The sequence below is a fragment of the Giraffa tippelskirchi genome, chromosome 5, assembly GCF_054371585.1.
Source record: "Giraffa tippelskirchi isolate mGirTip1 chromosome 5, T2T-mGirTip1v1.2.pri, whole genome shotgun sequence".
NCBI classification, from domain to species: domain Eukaryota; kingdom Metazoa; phylum Chordata; class Mammalia; order Artiodactyla; family Giraffidae; genus Giraffa; species Giraffa tippelskirchi.
Window position 1 is genome coordinate 90,086,710 of NC_137279.1, and position 22,831 is coordinate 90,109,540.

The 22,831-nt window shown below is 38.0% G+C and overlaps 1 protein-coding gene across 1 annotated transcript in view; it reads left to right on the top strand.

Annotated features, from left to right (window-relative positions):
- LOC145505084 (olfactory receptor 6N1-like) overlaps positions 1-22,831 on the top strand; it is a 38,025-nt gene that overhangs the window by 9,572 nt on the left and 5,622 nt on the right. The window lies entirely within an intron of this gene.

The following is a 22,831-nucleotide window of genomic DNA, read 5'->3' on the forward strand; positions in this document are numbered from 1 at the left end:
TTTGAGTAACTTCCATTCTTTTCCCACAATGGTTATACTAATTTGCATTCCCAACAATAGTATAAGAAGATTCCCCTTTCTACACATGCTCTCCAATATTTGTTATTTGTGTTCTTTCTGATGATGGTCATTCTGAAAGATGTCAGGTGATGTTTCATTGTGATTTTGATTTGAATTGCCCTGATGAATAGTGATATTGAGCATCTTCTCATATGCCTATTTGCTGGGCACCTGCATTTCCTCTTTGGAAAAATGTCTCTTCAGTTCTTCTGCCCATTTTTAAATTGAGTTGTTTGTTTTTTTGATGTTGAGTTGTATGAGCTATTTATATACTTGGGATACTAATCCTTTACTGGTCAAATCACTTGAAAATATTTTCTCCCATTCAGTAGGCTATCTTTTCATTTCATTGATGGCTTCCTTTGCTGTACAAAAGACTTTAAGTTTAATTAGGTTCCATTTGTTCATTTTTGCTTATATTTCCTCTACTTTAGGAGACAGACCCACAAAAACATTTCTGTGATTCATGTCAAAAAGTATTCTTCCTATGTTTTTGTCAAGGCATGGTATAGTGTCTGATCTTATGCTTATATCTTTAATATATTTTGAATTTATTTTTGTATATGATGTTAAAGAATGTTCTAATTTTATTCATTTGCATGTAGCTTTCCAGTTTTCTCAGCACCACTTATTACAGGGACTCTCTTTTCTCAATTGCATATTCCTGCCTCCTTTGTTATAGATTAATTGACCATATTTGTGTAGGCTTATTTCTGGACTCTATTCTATTTCATTGATTGATGTGTCTGTTTTTGTGCCAGTTCCATGTTTTGATTACTGTAGCTCTGTAGTGTAATATGAAAAGACCAATTACTAGTAAAGAATTGCATCAGTAATTAAAAAATTCCCAACAAACAAAAGTCTAGGACTGGATGGCTTCACTGGTGGATTCTACCAAACTTTCAGAGAAGAGTTAACACTTATCTTTCTGAAACTATTCCAAAAATTGCAGATGAAAGAACACTTCTGAATTCATTCTGTGAGGCCAGCATCACCTTGATACAAAAACCAGACAAAGGTATCATAAAAAAGAAAATTATAGGCCAATATCACTGATGAATATAGATGTAAAAATTCTCAACAAAATAATAGCAAACTGAATCTGACAATATATTTAAAGAAAAATAAACCATGACCAAATGAGATTTATCCCCAGGATGTAAGAATTTTTCCATATTTGCAAATCAATCAATGTGATATATCGCATTAACATTTTGAAGAATGAAAACCACATGATCATCTCAATAGATGCAGAAAAAGCTTTTGATAAATTCAGTATCCATTTATGATTAAAAAAAAAGAAACTCTCCAGAAGGTGGGAGTACAAGGAACATAACATAATAAAGATCATATATGACAAATTCACACCTAACATCATGCTCAATGGTGAAAAGCTGAAGGCATTTCCTCTAAGATCAGAAATGAAATAAGGATGTCCACTTTCACCACTTTTATTCAACAGTTTGGAAGCCCAAGCCAACACAATCAGGGAAGAAAAAGAGGTAAATAGAATATTACTCAGCCATATAAAGGAACAAATTCAAGTCAGTTCTAGTGGGGCAGATGAGCCTAGAACCTATTATACAGAGTAAAGTAAGTCAGAAAGAGAAAAACAAATATTGTATATTAATGCATATGTATGGAGTCTAGAAATATGGAACTGATGAACTTATTTGGGCAGCAATAGAGATGTAGAAATAGAGAACAAACTTGTGGAAACAGCAGAGAAAGGAGAGGGTGGGATAAATTGAGAGAGTAGCATCAAAACGTTCCTTACAATAAATAAAATACATTGCCAGTGGGAAATTGCTGTATGATGCAAAGAGCTCAACCGGCACTCTGTGACAACCTAGAGAGGTGGGATGGGATGGGGGATAGGATGGAGGTTCAAGAGGGAGAGGCCTATGTATACCTAGAGCTGACTTATGTTGGTGTATGGCAGAAACCAACACAACATTGTAAAGCAATTATCCTTTAATTAAAAATAAATTTTGAAAAATGTACACAACAGAAAATAAAAGGAATCCAAATCAGAAAAGGAGAAATAAAACTGTTACTATTTACAGATGACATGATAGAGTACATAGAAAATCTGAAAGATGCTACCAGAAAACTACTAGAGCTCATCAATGAATTTGGTAAAGTTGCAGAATACAAAGTTAACATACAAAATCCATTTCATTTCTCTACACTAACAACAAAATATCAGAACAAGAAATTAAAGAAACAATCCCATTCATCATTGCATCAAATAGGAATAAACCTACCTAAAGAGGCAAATGACCTGTACTCTGATAACTTTAAGACACTGGTGAAAGAAGTTAAAGATGACACAGATGGAAAGATGCACTGTGTTCTTAAGTTGGAAGAATCCATATTGTTAACGTGACCATACCACCCAAAGCAATCTACAAGATTCAGTGCAACTACTATCAAAATATTGATGACATTTCTTACAGAACTAGAACAAAAAGTTTCAAAATTCATATGAAAACAAAAACGACCCTGAGTAGCTGAAACAATCTTGAGAAACAACAAAGCTGAAGGAATCAATGTCTTTAACTTCAGTAAAAAATACATTTGAATCGGTTCTACTGAGATGGATGAAACTGGAGCCCATTATACAGAGTGAAGTAAGCCAGAAAGAAAAACACCAATACAGTATACTAATGCATATATATGGAATTTGAAAGATGGTAATGATAACCCTATATGCAAGACAGAATAAGAGACACAGATGCATAGAACAATTTTATGGACTCTGAGGGAGAAGGTGAGGGTGGGACGTTCTGGGAGAATAGCATTGAAACATGTATATTATCATATGTGAGGCAGAGCACCATTCCATGTTTGATGCATGAGACAAGGACTCAGGGCCAGGGCAATGGGATGGCCCGGGGGGGTGGGATGGGGAGGGAGGTGGGTGGGGGGCCTAGAAAGGGGAACACATGTAGGCCCATGGCTGATTCATGTCAATGTATGGCAAAAACTATTACAATATTGTAAAGTAATTAGCCCCCAACTAAAATAAATAAATTTATTAAAAAAAAAATACAAGTGATAAGTGCTAGGAGGATTAGGGGAAAAGTATACTATTGGTAGGAATTTAAATTGCTGCAGCCACTTTGGAAACCAGTATGGAAGTTTTTCAAAAAATTAAAGATAGAAGAGAACAAGATGGCGGAGGAAAAGGCAGATGTGGAGAACATCTCTCTCCACGGATACATCACGAATACACCTTCAGACACAGAAGTGCATGCAGAACACCAGCTGTAGCCCACTAAGTTTTCAGGTGTGGGATTTCTTGCCCATCTGCTCAGTTGTGTCCAACTCTTTGCCAGCCCATGGACTGTACCCACCAAGGTCCTCTGTCCATGGGATTCTCCAGGCAAGAATACTGGAGTGAGTAGTCATTCCCTTCTTCTGGGGAGCTTCCCAACTCAGGAATTGAACCTGGGTCCCCCACATCAGTTCAGTTCAGTCACTCAGTCGTGTCTGACTCTTTATGACCCCATGAACCACAGCACACCGGGCCTGCCTGTCCATCACCAACTCCCGGAGTTCACCCAAACTCATGTCCAGTGAGTCGGTGATGCCATCCAACCGTCTCATCCTTTGTCGTCCCCTTCTCCTCCTGCCCTCAATTTTCCCCAGCATCAGGGTCTTTTCCAATGAGTCAACTCTTCACATCAGGTACCCAAAGTATTGGAGTTTCAGCTTCAACATCAATCCTTTCAATGAACACCCAGGACTGATCTCCTTTAGGAACAAGATAGAGTCTAGAGATAAACCCACACATCTACAGGTACCTTATTTTTGACAAATGAGGCAAGAATATACAATGGGGCAAAGATAACCTCTTATATAAATGGTGCTGGGAAAACTGGACACCTTCATGCAAAAGAATGAAATTAGAATACTTTCTAAAGCCATACACAAAAATAAGCTCAAAATGGATTAAAGACCTAAATGTAAGACCAGAAGTTATAAAACTCTCAGAGGAAAACATAGGCAAAACACTCAATGACATAAATCAAAGCAAGATCTTCCATGATCCACCACCTAGAGTAATAGAAATAAAAACAAAAATATACAAGTGGGGCCTAATTAAGCTTAAAGATTTTGCAGAGCAAAGGAAACCACAAGCAAGGTGAAAAGACAACCCTCAGAATGGGAAAAGATAATGGCAAAGGAAACAATTGACAAAGAATTAATTTCCCACATTGCTGGCAAATTCTTTACCACCTGAACCACCAGGGAAGCCCCTAGTAAGTCTCAGCTCAGTTCAGTTGCTCAGTAGTGTCTGACTCTTTGCAGTCCCATGGACTGTAGCCCATCAGGCTTCCCTGTCCATTATCAACTCCTGGAGCTTGCTCAAACTCATGTCTATCAAGTCGATGATGCCATCCAATCATGTCATTCTCTGTCGTTCCCTTGTCCTCCTGCCTTCAATCTTTCCCAGCATCAGGGTCTTTTCCAGTGAGTCAGTTCTTTGCATCAGTGGACAAAGTATGGAGTTTCAGCTTCAGCATCAATCCTTCCAATGAATATTCAGGACTGATTTCCTTTAGGAATGAGTAGTTTGATCTCCTTGAGGATGGACTGGTTTGATCTCCTTGCTGTCCAAGGGACTCTCAAGAGTCTTCTCCAACACCACAATTCAAAAGCATCAATGCTTTGGCATTCAACTTTCTTTATGGTCCGACTCTCACATCCATACATGACTACTGGAAAAACCATAGCTTTGATTAGATGGACCTTTTTAGCAAAGTAATGTCTCTGCTTTTTAATATGCTCTCTAGTTTGATCATAGTTTTTCTTCCAAGGAGCAAGCATCTTTTAATTTCATAGCTGCAGTCACCATCTGCAGTGATTTTGGAGCCCAAGAAAATAAAGTCTCTCAATGTTTCCACTGTTTCCCCATCTATTTACCATGAAGTGATGGGATTGGATGCCATGATCTTCATCTTTTGAATATTGAGTTTTAAGACAGCTTTTTCATTCTCCTCTTTCACTTTCATCAAGAGACTCTTTAGTTCCTCTTTGCTTTCTGCCATAAGGGTGGTGTCATCTGCATATCTGGGGTTATTGATATTTCTCCCAGCAGTCTTGATTCCAGCTTGTGCTTTATCCAGCCCAGCATTTCACATGATGTACTCTACATATAAGCTAAATAAGCAGGGTGACAATATATAGCTACTCCTTTTGAAATTTGGAACCAGGTCATTGTTCCAAGTCTGGTTCTAACTGTTGCTTCTTGATCTGCATACATATTTCTCAGGAGGCAGGTGGTCTGGTATTCCCATCTCTTGAAGAATTTTCCACAATTTCTTATGACCCACACAGTCAAAGGCTTTAGCATAGACAATGAAGCAGAAGTAGATGTTTTTTTCTGGAATTCTCTTGCTTTTTCTATGATCCAATGGATGTTGGCAATTTGATCTCTGGTTCCTCTGCCTTTTCTAAATCACAACTTGTACATCTGGATGTTCTCAGTTCATGTACTGTTGAAGCCTAGCTTGGAGAATATCTCACAAGCATCTTATTCTAATAAATCACTTCTTATCTATCACTTTGCTCTCACTGTCTTCTTTGTGCTGAGATATAAAGTTCTATGGCACTGGAGCTCTTCAGAGCTCCCAAACCACAAACCTTTAAAGTGTTTCAAAGGAAAATTAAGAAAACAATCTCAGTATAATAGCATCAAAAAGAATAAAATGCTTAGGAATAAACTTATCCAAGTACACAAAACACTTGTACACTAAAAACTTCAAATATTGAAGAAAGAAATTAAAGGAGAAATAAATAAATGGAAAGATATCCTCTGTCTGTTGATTGTCCATACTACTCAAAATTACCTACAGATTCAATGATATCTACATCAGAATCTCAATTGCATCTTTCACACACACACACAAAAAAATCCTAAAAGGTATATGAAATCTCAGAAGACCCAGAATAGCCAAAACTATTTTGAAAAGGAAAAATAAAGTTGGAAATACCACATTTGCAGACTTCAAAACATATTACAAACTGTACTAATAGTTACAACAGTATGGTCCTGGCACAAAGACAGTCCTACAGAAAAATGGAACAGAGTAGAGAGCACAGAAATAAATCCATGAACATACAGTAAACTGAGTCAACTGATTTTCGACAGGAGTGCCAAGAATATCCACTGGATAAAGCGTAGTCTCTTTCACAAATTGTGTTGGGGATTGTAGATATCCACATGTGAAAAAAAAAAAGTGGGGGAACACTACCTTGTAACTAGAAAAAACAACTCAAAACTAGATGATTTTATATGCATAAAACTCTAAAGATTTCACTATTAGACCTAATAAATGAATTCAGCAAATTTTCAGGACAAGAAAACAAGCAGTAATCAGTATATTTTTATACAATAGTGATCTGAAAAATAAAGAACAATACAATTTATGATGGCTTAAAAAACAAATGAAATCATTAGAAATAAACATAGCTTAGAAGGCGAAAGACATATATACTGATAGCTACAAACTGTTTCTGAAATGAATCAAAGTCACAAATACTTGGAAAGATATCATGTGTTCATTGATTGGAAGACTTAGTATTGTTAAGGTGTCAATACTACACAAAGTGATCTACAGAGTCAATATAATCCCTACCAAAATACCAATGTCATTTTTTTGTGTGTGTGTGGATAGAGAAAAATTCATCCTAAAATTTATACAGAATGTAAAAGAACTCCAAGTAGCCTAGACAGTTTTGGAAAGGAATATCAAATTTAGTGGTCTCCCAATTCCTGATTTTAATCAAAACAGTGTGGTATTGGTATAAAGACATACATGGAACAGACCAATGGAATAAAACAGATAGCACAAAAATAAACCTTCACATATATGGTCAGATTATTTTTGACACAGTTATCAAGATCATTTAATTAAGAAAGGACAGTTTTGTTTTGTTTTTAAATGGCGTTGAGTAATAAGTATGTTCACCTGCAAAAGATTTAAACTGAATACTTACTTATATCATATACAAAAATTAATTCAAGTTGATCAATGATCCAAACATGAGCTAAAACTATGAAACTCTCAGAAGAAAACATTGGGGAAAGTTTCATGACATTGGTTTTGACAATGGTTTCTTTGATGTGACATTCAATGTGTAGTCAAAAACAAACAAACAAAAATAGATAGATCGGAGGACATCAAAATTAAAAACTTCTCTGTATTAAAGTAAGCAGTCAATAGAGTGAAAAGGTAGCATATAGAATTTTAGAAATTATTTGCAAATTATATATCTGTAAAGGGATTAATATCTAGATATGTAAAAATTCTTACAATTCAATGAAAAAAATCAAACAACTTGATTAGAAAATATATGAAAATTTTGAAATAAATATTTCTCTAAAGATGCTATATGAATGATCAATAAGCACATGAGAAAGTACTTAATAACAATAATCATTATGCAAATTAAAATAAAACACAGTGAATTACCACATTACATTAATTAGAATGACTACTATATATATATATATATACATATATATGAAGAAAATAGAAAATAATCATTGTTGGTGAGGATGTGGAGAAATTGGAATCCTTGTGCTCTGTCAGTGGGAACTGACATGTCGTGGTCCATGTGTGGGTTGGAATGGGAAGAGAATAAAGTATATTAGAGTGGGAGATGCTGTTAGAACAGTGGGCTGTCTCAAGGAAAAGCTGTACCCTTTCACAGGCTTTCAGCCCATTTTTAGAGCCTCAAGAAAGAAAAAATTCCTACTGGAATGGTGGCATTAGGTGATTGGTTAGGATGCTATAGGATGGATAGAAATGTGGATATTTTACATAATGTGAGGCCAGGGAACTGGCCAGTTTAGATATGGAGGCTCATGGCAACAGTTGTTACGGGGCTTGGTCAGTTCCAGAGATTTTTATCCTGTGACCTTAGTACAAGGCTCCACAGTAAGTTGTATGGAAAACAGTATAAAGAGTCCTCAAAAACTTAAAAATAAAATTTTTATGATCCAGCAATTCCACTTCTAGGTATATACCCAAAGAAGTGAAAGTACAATCTTAAAGAAATATTTACACACCCATGTTCATTACTGTATTATTCACAGTAGCCAAAAGGTTAAAACAATATAAGTGTGCATTAACAGATGAATTAATAAACAAAATGTCATATGCACGTACAATGGAAAATAATTTTACCTTAAAAAGAAGGACATTCTGACACATGCTGTAACATGGATGAACTTTGGGAACCTTATGGTAAGTAAAATACATCAGCCACAGAACGGCAAATGGTGTATGATTGCACTCAGAAATTAGTGCTTTCTGGTATTTGCCAGGAAGAATCTGGGGGGAGGTGGAATGAAGGAATATTGCCTAATTGGTATAGAGTTTCTGTTTTGCAAGATGAAAGAGTTCTGGAGATTAGTTGCACAAAGTCAACATACTTAATGCTCTTGAATTGTATACAAGTGTACCCTGAATATATTGTGTGTTTGTTTTCAGATGACTGCAATAAAGCAAGTGACACGATTTTTTTTCTTTTGGTTTCCCAGTGCATATAAGAGTTATGTTTACATTATACTGTGGTTTACTGTAAAAATAGCATTATATTATTTTTAAAAAACAGTAAACTTTCCTTGAAGTGAAGTGAAAGTCGTTCAGTCGTGTCTGACTCTTTGCGACCCGATGGACTATACAGTTCATGGAATTCTCCAGGCCAGAATACTGGAGTGGGTAGCCTTTCCCTTCTCCAGGGGATCTTTCCAACCCAGGGGTGGAACCCAGGTCTCCTGCATTGCAGGTGGGTTCTTTATCAGCTGAGTCACAAGGGAAGCCCAAACATGTCTTCATTTAAATATAATGCCATTGAGAAATGGTGTGGGTAGACTTACTGGAACCTGGGTTGCCACAGACCTGCAATTTGTAAAACCACAATATCTTCCAAGTGCAATAAAGAGGATCACAATAAAATAAGATATGCCTGTGTTTAAAAATGGTTAATTTTATGCTATGCATTTTAACACAGTTAAACAAAACAAAACAATTCTCAATTTTCAAAATTTCACTAGTTTTGCAACACAAAGGCCCTCATCAACAACTGTTTGGGAAGAGCTTTTCAATAAGAAAAGAAATAAATCTAGAAAATATTGGCAAATGCTTTCATTAGATGTCTTAGAAATAAATAAAGCCAGAACAAAAGAGAAGAATGCAGGAAGTATGTCAACATGGTAGGGTTGGAGTTTAGGGGACCAGAGAATATGAGAATTCTCTAAGGCACTTGTTCTTAAAAAGAAGATAAAGATTTTTAAAGAAACTAATAAGAAAGGAGAAGAAAGCATATACTAAGTGTTACAAATTCTAATGAAGTAAGACAAAAGAATCAAGCTAAAATATATACATAAAATAGGTACCTAAATGGACAGGAGATTATTTTTTTCAATTTGGATTAAAAATAAATCCAGCTGTGTGTTGTTTACAAAATACACATGAAACATAAAGTCTCTTAAAGGTTGGATACCTAGATATATATGTCATCATGGTCCATGCATAGGCTGGAAAAGAATTTCCAGACATGAGGCAGAATGAGAGGAGAATAAGGTTTATTAGAGTGCGGGACAAGATTAGAACAGCTAGTTGGCTCAAGGGAGAGTTGAAAGGCTTTTGCAGGCTAGTAGCCAATTTTTATAACCTCAAGACAGAGAAAATCCCTACTGGAATGGTGGCATTAGGTGATTAGTTAGGATGCTATAGGATGGGTAATAGGGTGGGTATTTTATTTTATATGGGGTCAGGGAACTGAAGGGTCATGGCAACAGTTGCTATGGGGCTTGGTCAGTTCCGGAGATTTTTGTCCTGTGAACTTGGTACAGGGTTCCACAGAATATTGTAACTTAAAACAGAGTTTTAGAAAAAAAAATCAATACAGATAGAGTAGATTTGTAGATTTCATTGCATAATTACAATATAGTTAGCCCTTGAGAAAATATGATTTAATTTATGTATTCATAATATATATATGTATACACATATTTTACATTATCAATATAACAGCATATCATAATTTTTTATTTCCCCTTATTTACTAGTACATTTACTAGTATATATATATATTGGTATTTGTACAGGTACCTTCTGCTTTCCAAAAGTTCACATTATGCCACTTCACTTTTAACAAACATCCATATTGGTGCGATAATGAAATGGGAAACAGGGTTCTGTTCACAGAGTTAAAGAATGAATTCCTCAGACTCACCAAACACACATGCAGGCAAAGTTTATTTTAAAGGATGGAGATACAAAACCCTCAGCATAGATATTGAGAAGGGGTGAAGAGAGCTCCAAAAGGAAGGAATAACCTCAGTTTTTATATCTTTATTAGAGTTGATGTGTTCATTTTTGGTTGGCTCAGGGTTAGATATGCGATATGTGTAATTTCTGACAAATCAGTTTAAATGCTGCAATATCCAGTTTGTCATCTTTATGACTTTCTTGGATCTTCCAGTTTCTCAGATTTTTCTAGACATTGCAACGTCACCCCTTGACCCTTTCTCAAGACCCCCAGATTTAGGGGCTAGACGTATGTTTAGGAACTAATTGTCTACCTGGAGTTTTTCTCCTTGATAAACTGGACAGCAGCTAGTGATTGTCTTGTCCTAGGTCTGAATGTTTTCTGACCCTCCAGACCAGGGAGGCATTCTTCTGAATGCATGGAAACTGAAGGAGTAAATATAGCTTTTAATGAAACAAAATGCTTGTGTGTGAGAATTAAAATTGAAATTAGAAATTAGAAAAAGAGCCGAAGCTCTGACTTCTACACTGACTGCCTAACAATTTTTACCTCAATAAGTTTTTTTTTTAAGTGAAAATCCTCTTTGTATTTCTTTTAGTTAGCAAAAAATGTACTAATACAGATTTTTGGCAAAAGTAAAGTGGTATAAGGCAAACTTTTGCAAAGAAGGGGTACTCTTTGCTTTATGCCATCTTTTTGGCTTATGAAAGGTTTCCGAGCAATACTCTCCTTTCAGATAGTAGTGAAAAGCTGTATATATAAAAAACTATATACAAATATACGGAAAAATTCAAAAGAATTACAATGAAAAATTGACAAAGCTACCATTACAGCTGGAGATGTCATCATCTCTCTCAATTGTTGAAACAACAAGGCTAACAAATAGTTACAATTAAGATTCAAAAGATTTGGCTAACACAATGAACAGCTTAAGAAATTTTATCTGACATATGATTTTTGAATCCAACATTTATAAACTGTTCTTAAGCACACATTAAATCCTTAGAAAATATTTATCATGTAAAAATGGCCAGTTTTACCAGTACCTAGCATAGTATAGTGTTTAGCACATAGGTATTCAACAAATACTGATGAATGAATTAATGAATGAATCAGTGATCCCCTGTTATTCATGAGTAGGAGGAAATACTGGGAAATAATTTGAAAGGGAGAGAAGCAACTCATATATGGTGCAGGGATTCTGGTCTCAAGCAGACAACTTCTAAAATTCATTCTAAACAATTCAACTTTTCAATGCATAAACAGAAAAGATTCCTTCTCTATTTCTCCTACTATCCTGCTTACAACCACATTCTGGTCTGCTTGTGCTTTTTCAGAAGTGTTCATATCCTCAAAGACAACTAAGTCTGAGTAAGTTTATGAAATGATGCTGACTACTTTTAAGAATCTTGGTCTATGAGTGGTTGTGAGGCTTCTGCAGGGACACTGTAACTCTACAGAACTAAGACTTTCAGGATTTCCCCCCCTTGTTGAATTTCTCTGGTGAATTTAAATCATCTCCTTGGTCCTATTAGGTATTAGACATGTAACTATAATGCTGATAATAATAGCAATCAACAAAGTTTGATTTTATTTTTTAGCACTTACTACATTCCAACATAAATGATCTTAATTCTCCCAACAGCCTAAAAGACAGCTGCTGCTAACATTTTAATTTTGCAAATGAGGCAAAATGGGGTTAGCTAAATTGTACTGTATTTTAGAACTGCAGCTTTGTGATTGTTATTTTACAACTGTTGATTCAAACCCAGGGTTTTCTTACTGTGTGTTCTTTATACGATTGCATGTGTGCGTGCTGTCACTTCAGTCCTGTTTGTCTCTGTGCAACCCTATGGACTCTAGCCTGCCAGGCTGCTCTGTCCATGGGATTCTCCAGGCAAGAATACTGGAGTGGGTTGCCATGCCCTTCTCTAGGGGATCTTTCCAACCCAAGAATCAAACCCGAGTCTCATGTCTCCTGCATTGGCAAGTAGGTTCTTTATCACTAGCACCACCTGGGAAGCCCCTTTATATGATTACCAACCCTGAAAGTTGTACTTGTGATTCTGATTTTTTGGTACTGTCTGAGAGTTATAGTGCCATATATGTGTCTATTGGTCTGTAGACAAGCAGAGATGTCCAGACAAGCAGATGATTAGAACAGCTTCATCTTTTTCTGAAAGAAAATGATAGAAATTTTTTTTCCCCCAAACAGGAAATGAGAATTTATCAATTGTTCTGAAAGGGGCAAGTAAGTGTGGCAACACATTCCTTTGTTTGAACCTAGATGGTATAACCCCTCTTCTGTTGGGGCATGGTATCTCTTGGGACTTATATTTATCTTACTCTTATATTCTCACTTCTCCCTTTACTTCCTTTACACTCAGTAAACTTTTTTTTTTTTTTTAAGCAGAACTGAGGCTACTACACTCTTGTTTCTTGATGCTGTTAACTTTGGTATCAGAATGAAAACCACATCATTTATCATAAATCATAAAATTACAGCTCAAAGAAACCAAGTAATTCATCAAGTCCAATCTCCATGTTTTAGTATAGGTCAGGAAAGGTGTGTGACCCACTTTGGGTCAGAGTTAGTTAGTGACAGAGCCACGATTAAAGCTCAGGCCTCCTGACTCCCACTTTATGTCCACAGGACCTCCTATGACGGTAGAGAACATATGCCCTTCTGCATGGTTCAGACAAAGCTGGGAGGCTGGTGTCTCCCCGCCGGCCTAGAGAAAGGGTTCCTAGGAGGACTGTTTTCTAGAGCTGCTTTTTTTCACTTCCTGCTCTACGTACTCACCTTCGCAATTATTATTAATTGAGGAAGGCAAAAGGAGAAAACTGTGGCCTCCCCCAAAGCTCCCAGATCCTCCACTCAGGCAGGCAGAGGTCTCTGAAGAGAAAAATGCTGCTAATCACTGAAGTTGAGGCTCAGCTTCATTAAGCAGGCACAGCCTCTCCTGGGAACAGTTCCCTAGCCTCACTCTCTGGTTTCCCCAGTTCAACTAAGCTGCTCCTTATTTGTCTTCTCATTAAAAAACTAGTTGGCACATTGCTTTGTTCCCCTGAGTTGCTCAGAAGAAAAGTTTTGTGGGAGGATTTCCTTAGCTGCACAGATCTGGCTCTTATGCTTCCCCTAAGGGATATCTCAGTATCCAGGTCCTTCAAACAAGGGGTATGCAGCAGTAATAATTCAGCAATGGGCAAGGTTCCTCTGCTTGACCAAAGGGAAGTGGAAGGAAAGATCTGGGCTGGCTAAGGATATGAAAGTTCAGTACAGCTGCCTGGGATCTAATTCAGAAGGAGGGGAATGTGAGACTTGTTTGGACACACCGCTCAAAGATTTCCAGGCTCATCTTGTGCTGTTGAGCCTCTGAGCAGGTGTCCATGCCATCTGAACTCCTCCCCACATACAGAATTCCCACAGACTGTGCACATTGGTGCAGCTCTTCACGTTCACACACTCTTACATTTCAGCAGTGCCTCCCCACGGAGGCAAGACAGGACAGGTTAAATATTATTATTCTCTGCTTTTTAAACAGATGCCTGAAATCTATCTGGTACAGAGACTCCCTCACTGTTAGAGGGTTTTTTAGTCCTTATTGGGCTTCCATTGTGGCTCAACTGGTAAAGAATCTGCCTGCAATGCGGGAGACCTGGGTTCAACCCCTAGATTGGGAAGATCCCTTGGAGGAGGGCATGGCAATCCACTCCAGTATTCTTGCCTGGAGAATCCCCATGGACAGAGGAGGCTGGTGGGCTAAAGTCCATGGGGTCACAGAGTCGGACACGACAGAGCGACTAAGCACAGCACATATGTTTACCACCAACACATTAGTAGTAATAATAGTAATACTATTCAGTGAATGCCCGCTATAATGGATATATAAACTTACACTACATGAGGAAACTGAGGCTCAGAAAGGCTATGTAGATAGTTTAGGGTCATTTAGCAAAAATGATGGGTCTAATGATCATATCTAAGTGAGGGGAGAAAGAGGAGAATATTTTATATAAAGGATAGGTAGAGAGGTGGGTTTAATAATTAGTAACAGATGGAAAGGCACACATATAAGGGGGAATAAATGGGAGATGCAATTAAAGAGAGACTCAGAAAATGTTAGAGGTCATTACTGCCCCAATTTTACTTTCCCTGAACTGTGGCATCTGGATCTACCAAAACACTCATCCTTAGTCTCTTAAAGTATCCATTTTCTGTATGAAACAGCAGAAACAGAAGATTCACTGGTATATCAGGGGTCTCAGATCCTCCCCCAATTTCCCCATCTGCTCTGCCTCTCATCATTCACAGGAGCTTTTAGTTAAATTATACTGTCATACAGTCCTTGGTTCCTGGATCTCAATCCATATGCTGAGGCACTAGTCTTGTTGACTCTTTTGATAAAGGCACTCAATTATTCCACTTGTTCAGAATGCTCCCTGGTCTGTGTCTGCCAAAGGTAGGCCTATGTTCTGGAATGAGGAATTCTTTTTCATTCTTCACATTTGTTCAAAAATTCCTGTGTAACCCTAGCCAGAAACAGACCTGGCACTCTTGAAATATCAAAGAAGACACCAGAAAATCATCTAATCCCATATTTTCAAGCAAATAATATCAGAACTGTAATGCATAAAGCCAAGGAGTATCAAGTACAAAACAGACTGAAATAGGAAGAGGAAATGGGGACCCAAAGCTCTGGTCACTCCCTGTATCCTCTTTTCTATCCTGGCTCCTCAAACAATTACTCTGATGAGATGATTCAGTTTCTTCTCATTTTTTTCAGATGAGAGAGCTGAAGGCTGAGGAGATGATAAGCTACCAAAAATGCACAGGTCATTAGGGACTAAGATAAGACCAGAGCTTGGCAGAGACAGGTCACTGTATGCATCATGAATGTTCTTTATAAAATTGTTTTTAACTGTTCTTATGCAAAAATGAAATTAAATAGGTTTCTGGACATGGATTCACCCCCAGATCCACCCCAGCGGGCAAGACTTCCTCAGCCTCATTCTCACTCTCTGCCAAATGAACGAAAGAAATGGGTGACTGTCCATATTCCTTCCTGTTTAGAGTTTTAATTCCACAACTGCATCATTTCTTAAAAAAAAGCAAGATCCAAACTCAACCCAGGCAGGTAAGATATAACACACAGAGTTCAGTTCAGTCACTCGAACAGGTCCAACTCTTGGCAACTCCACGGACTGCAGCACACCAGGCTTCTCTGTCCATCACCAACTCCCAGAGCTTGCTCAAATTTATGTCCATTGAGTTGGTGATGCCATCCAACCATCTCATCCTCTGTTGTCCCCTTCAATCTTTCCCAGCATCAGGATTTTTTCCAATGAGTCAGTTCTTTGCATCAGGTGGCCAAAGTATTGGAGCTTCAGCTTCAGCATCTGTCCTTCCAGTGAATATTCAGGACTGATTTCCTTTAGGGTTGACTGGTTTGATATTCTTGTTGTCCAAGGGACTCTAAGTCTTCTCCAACACCACAGTTGAAAAGCATCAATTCTTCAGTGCTCAGATTTTTTTATGATACAGTTTTCATATGGTACATGACTACTGGAAAAACCATAGCTTTGACTAGATGGACCTTTGTGGGCAAAGTAATATCTCTGCTTTTTAATATGCTGTCTAGGTTGGTCATAGCTTTTCTTCCAAAGAGCAAGCATGTGTTAATTTTACTGCAGCAGTCACCATCTGCAGTAATTTTGGAGCCCAAGAAAATAAACTCTGTCACTGTTATATCACTGACTGGGGAAACAGATTCTTGGACGGCACTAACAAAACCTTGTGTACCAGGACCCAGGAGAAAAGAGCAGTGTCCCCACAAGAGATGGAACCAGACTCGCCTGTGAGTGTCCAGGAGTCTCTGGCGAAGGCATGGGTTGACAGTGGCCTGCTGTGGGATCAGGGGCACTAAATACAACAGTGTGGGCATAAGTCCTTTTGAAGGAGGTCCCATTACCCTTACCCCTACTATAGTTTGGCCTCAGGCCAAACAACAGGGAAGGAACACAGCTCCAACCATCAACAGAAAATTGGATTAAGATTTATTGAGCATGGCCCCACCCATCAGAACAAGATCCAGATTCCCCCACAGTCAGTCTCTCTCACACAAGCCTCTTATCTTACCCATCAGAGGGCAGACAGAATGAAAATCACAATCACAGAAAACTAACCAAACTGATCACAAGGATCACAGCCTTGTCTAACTCAATGAAGCTATGTGCAACACTGTGTAGGGCCACCCAAGATGGACAGGTCATGGTGGAGAGTTCTGACAAAACGTGGTCCACTGGAGAAGGGAATGGCAAACTATTCAGTATTCCTGTCTTGAGAACCTCATGAAGAGTATGAAAAGGCAAACACACAGAACAGAGAGGAAAAAGTGTTGGTCCAGATCTCTTTTCGGTTATATGCCTGCTGCCTGCTAAGTTGCTTCAATCATGTCCAACTCTTTGCAACCCCTGGACTGTACCCCACCAGGCTCCTCTGTTCATGGGATTCTCTGGGCAAGAATACTAGAGTGGGTTGTCATACCCTCTTCCAGGGGACCGTCCCGACCCAGGGACCAAATCCGCACCTCCTGTGTCTCCTGCATTGGCATGCAGGTTCTTTACCACTAGTGCCACCTATATGATTCCAAATAAAAAAAACTTAACCTCTGTCTGAGCAACTGTTTCCTTGTTTTTTAAAGAAAAATATTTATAATGATCGCCACACAGTCCTATAAAAATTAAAGGAAACAAAACATTTAAAGTGATCAATGCTTAAGTGTTCCTGACACTTGGGTTACTCTATGAATAATTGAAAGTTTTATTATTTTAGGGGCAGGACCAGGGACTTTGAATCTTGGTTCCTGAATTCAGTCATTATCTCTACTACTTTCTTTCTGTGTGACCTTAAACAATTCACTTACCCTTCCTATTTTCCATATGTAAAAGACTCCCTCATCTGTAAAATGAGGACAAGAGTAGACCCTCATTCAAAGAATTCTTTTGAAGATTGTTACTGTTGTTGCTCAGTCACTAAGTCATGTCTGACTCTTTGTGACCCCATGGACTACAGCATGCCAGGCTTTCCTGTCCTTCACTATCTCCTGGAGTTTGCTCAAACTCATATCCAATGAGTCAGTGATGCCAACCAACCATATCATCCTCTGTGACCCCCTTCTCAGCAAACAGAATAGTAAATATTACACATGAGATAGTCATTATTACTACAAATTCATCACATAAATTTCTGCAGTGGGAATTTCTTCCCTTAAGCTTGCTTGATTTCACACATATCTCACATTTTTGTCACATGTGTGGGTCAATAGAATTGATAATAATTCAAACTGAGCATTATCCTTGGGCTTAGGTGTCCAAAATTACCCTAGAACATCCTGTGTGTTTCTCCTTGCCCTTGTGAAATTTATACTATCCCTCAATACATGGCTTTGGGGCCCTTTATCCTCTTCCTACTCTTTCTTTTCTCCTACCCCATAGTTATCTCAACTTGTCTTTATTGGGGTGGTCATGGGTTGCAGCAATATACTATTTGGTCAGCACATTACCAGATGGCAGTTGAAATGAATCACTAGCAGTGGGGATTCCCTGGAGGCTCAGTGGTAAAGAATCTGCCTGCCAATGTAGGAGACACGGGTTTGATTGCTGGCCTGAGAAGATCATACATGCCACAGAGCAACTAAGCCCATGTGCCACAGCTATTGAGCCTGTGCTCTAGAGCCCAGGAGCTGCAACTACTGAGTCCATGTGCCCTAGAGCCTGTGCTTCACAGCAAGAAAAGCCACTGCAATGAGAAGCCCACACACCCCAACTAGAGAGTAGCCCCTGCTTGCTTCAACCTGCGAAAAACCTGAGCAGCAATGAAGACCCAGCACAACCAAAAATAAATAAATAAAATTTTGAAAAAGAAAAAGAATCACTAGCAATTTCTTGGGTTGCATTAATAAATACTATGTAATAAGCTTGAGGGCTTACAATCCTATTGTAGATACATTTTATAATTCAAAGAAGCATATGTTTCACCAGTGATTTCTGGTATGGTACATGGTATATTCTTTCATTTATGAATAAGTGAACAAAAGAATGAATGGATGAGTGAATAAATGAACTCTTAAGGAGCAAATAAGATGGTAGAGATTGTTTCTTTCTATAAGCTTACCAGGGATCATTCCTCTTTTTTAGATCAGTTCCCTGCTTCCAACTCATCTTCTCTTCTACTGCACAATCTTATACGCTCTCAAACCTTCTGAGGTCCTTCCCTTCAGACTGTCCTTAGTTTCGCAACAAACATAGGTAATAGGTGGGTTGGACTGCCCATCTCCCTCCACCTCACACTTTGAAGGGTAAGATACAACCTGAGGAAATTACAGACTTTAGACAGTTTGCACTTAAGCAGATTTATTAACACTTTTTAAAATCTGCTAAGATTGCGCTCATCTCACATGCTAGTAAAGTAATGCTCAAAATTCTCCAAGCCAGGCTTCAGCAATACGTGAACCATGAACTTCCAGATGTTCAAGCTGGTTTTAGAAAAGGCAGAGGAACCAGAGATCAAATTGCCAATACCTGCTGGATCATTGAAAAAGCAAGAGATTCCCAGAAAAACATCTATTTCTGCTTTATTGACTATACCAAAGCCTTTGACTGTGTGGATCACAATAAACTGTGAAAAATTCTGAAAGAGATGGGAATACCAGACCACTTGACCTGTCTCTTGAGAAACCTGTATGCAGGTCAGGAAGCAACAGTTAGAACTGGACATGGAACAACAGACTGGTTCCAAATAGGAAAAGGAGTACGTCAAGGCTGTATATTGTCACCCTGCTTATTTAACTTATATGCAGAGTACATCATGAGAAAGGCTGGGCTGGAAGAAACACAAGCTGGAATCAAGATTGCCAGGAGAAATATCAATAACCTCAGATATGCAGATGACACCACCCTTATGGCAGAAAGTGAAGAAGAACTAAAGAGCCTCTTGATGAAAGTGAAAGAGGAGAGTGAAAAAGTTGGCTTAAAGCTCAACATTCAGAAAACTAAGATCATGGCATCTGGTCCCATCACTCCATGGGAAATAGATGGGAAACAGTGGAAACAGTGTCAGACTTTATTTTTGGGGGCTCCAGAATCACTGCTGATGGTGACTGCAGCCATGAAATTAAAAGACGCTTACTCCTTGAAAGGAAGGTTATGGCCAACCTAGATAGCATATTTAAAAGCAGAGACATTACTTTGCCAACAAAAGTCCGTCTAGTCAAGGCTATGGTTTTTCCAGTGGTCATGTATGGATGTGAGAGTTGGATGGTGAAGAAAGCTGAGCGCCGCAGAATTGATGCTTTTGAACTGTGGTGTTGGAGAAGATTCTTGAGAGTCCCTTGGACTGCAAGGAGATCCAATCAATCCATCCTAAAGGAGATCAGTCCTGGGTGTTCATTGGAAGGACTGATGTTGAAGCTGAAACTCCAATACTTCGGCCACCTCATGCGAAGAGTTGACTCATTGGAAAAGACGCTAATGCTGGGAAGGATTGGGGGCAGGAGGAGAAGAGGACGACAGAGGATGAGATGGTTGGATGGCATCACTGACTCGATGGACATGGGTTTGGGTAGACTCCGGGAGTTGGTGATGGACAGAGAGGCCTGGCATGCTGGAATTCATGGGGTCGCAAAGAGTCGGACACGACTGAGTGACTGAACTTAACTGAAGATGTGAAAAGAAGTAGGAAGCAATGCATGAATATGACACATTGGGGTGAATGCCTCAGGGCCAACTCTTTGCCTCCTTCCTTTTTCCATGTTGATAGCAGTTTATTACTCTAGAAGAAGTGAAATTATATATATAATAACTCTGATTGCAAACTTTGCAGGAGTATCAAAGTTAGCATTCTATCACATAGGATGTATGTATAGTTTATCATGAAAGTAAAGCTCACATGCTCTTAAGAATAAAGTAGGGGTCTATTAATAATTATCCTGGACAACAGGCATTAACCAGAACTCACTTGAGCAAACCAAGATGTATGATTGCACTATGTCACTATATTCACATTTATTTTAAGAGTATACCTACATTATTAAAAATCAGAATAACTCATAAAAAGGCATATGAATCAATAGAAGAATATTTCTCCAATCCAGGTCCATCTGTCCCATGCTAACCCCACTCCCCACAATAGAAAACAACTTTCATCTGTGTTTCCTAAAACTGTTCAGTGTTCTCTTACATAAAAACAAGTAAATATGAGTATTCTCATAAGCCTCCTGGAGACCATTTCCGATCACTGTAGAAAGTCCTTCCTCAGTTTGATAAAGAGTTCATTGTGTGCTTAATTTAAACAGTCCAGTGCTGAAGGGCTCATGGGTTCCAGTCTTGCTATTACAATCATAACTACAAAGAATAACCTTGTGTATATATCATTTCATATACATATATGCAAGATGAATCCCTAGAAATGGGATTGCTAGGCACAAGTGACTATGTAGTTTGCATAAAGATTGATCAATTTTTCTCCAAATTTATTTCACTATTTTGTTCTCTTATGAGCAAAGTATGAAAATGTCTATTTCCCTGCAGTTGGCCCAATAAAACGTCTGGATTTTTGTCAGTCTGAAGGTGATAAAAGTATCTCAATGTAGTTTAAAGTTGCATGTGTCGTTATGAGTTAAGATGAATATCTTTTCATGTATTCAAGTGCCCTTATTCTTTTATAAATGTCTATTTGGGGATGGATTGCCCACACTCCAAATTAAGCATCTTGAGGAAAGGGATTATGTTTTATTCATTTCATAACTTTGCCCAGTAAGAGGTATGGGAAATAATAAGCATTTACTAAACATATTTCTTGAATAACAGAATCACTGATTTCCCCTCTCCATACACTATTGTTGCTTTTTGTTAACACTTTTTTCTAACCTTTGGATTGCACTTTCTTGGAAAACAATATTTCATATAAATATATGCATAATATAGAATATATAGATAAATAAAATTTGAATTACTTATAAAATTATTTTTAAAACAACTTTTCACCTATTTCTTTCTAATAATTTCTTGTAACACAGGCTTTTTTCAAATATTAATAATCATTGTACAGTGTTGAAACTTGAAATACTGTTTTCTTCACTTAACACTCTAACAGATATTCTTAATTGTCTCCTTTGCTAAATCACAGATCTCTTGATGGAGGTATCACACCTTGTTCTTTTCTTTTGCTCCATTTCTAATACAGGATATGTATTAGTTAAGAGAGGATGTTTTGCTGGTGGGGGATGACATGGGAGGAAAATAAACAATTTCTTAAACTTGGAACGCTCCAACTTCTATTTTCCCTCTTTGTGCTACTTTTAAGACAAATATTTCACTCATTTATCTACAATGCTAGATATTTTGCATATGTATTTTGTATTGATTTGGGTTTGTGTTTGAACTTCTTATAAACAAGTATTTGTATCACAGTGATTGTTTTCTGAAGGCAAACAAACAGCTTTATATACTGTTTTGGTGCAAGCCATGATGGTATACAACTGAGTACTCCAAAGCATGGGGGAAGCCTGTCCCAGAATCTGTCTATAGATCCATAAACGAAGCTACAAATCAGGAGTATTTTTGTATTTGGGAATGCGAAGGATGCAGAGATTTCATCAAATGGTAATTGTAACTGTTTACCCTGGAGAAATGTCAGTTGTTTCACTTGAAGTGGAATCTCTACAGAAGGCTAGAAAAGACTGAACAAGATCCTCTACATGCCCAAGCATCAGAAAAAATTTTACTCAAGGATTAATTCTTCCAATCTTGAGGTTACATTATTTTCTAAAGCAAAACACTCAAAATCAAATATCACACTTTAATGTCATTAAACAACTCCAGGTCTCACAGGAAGATTTTCCTGGCTGATTTGAGGAGTTGAGGAATAAATTCTCTCAAGTTTATGTGGTCTATCTGCAGACCTTTCCTGGTTAATGTTCTGATAGCCAATTTAATTTTGCTGTTATCTTCTCCTCTGCCTCTGATTCCTAAATGTGAAACTACGTTTACACTGACCTATGATACAAATCTACTATTCTCCAGTGGATTAATTCTTTCAACCTGTTACTTATATATGATTTTTATACCCAAACAGTCCATGCCTATGTATAATGCCCAATCAAGGTCAGAATTTGAATGAACTGACTGCAGGGCTTTTATGAAAATAGTGCTGACTGTAATAAAAAATGACATGAGTATGGAAAACTGAATAAGCATTATGTTCAGTTCAGTTCAGTCATTCAGTCATGTCTGACTTGGCAACCCCATGAATTGCAGCATGCCAGGCTTCCCTGTACATCACAATTCCCAGAGCTTGCTCAAACTCACATCCATTGAGTCAGTGATGTCATTCAACCATCTCATCCTCTGTCGTCCCCTTCTCCTCCTGCCCTCAATCTTTCCCAGCATCAGGGTCTTTTCAAATGAGCCAGCTCTT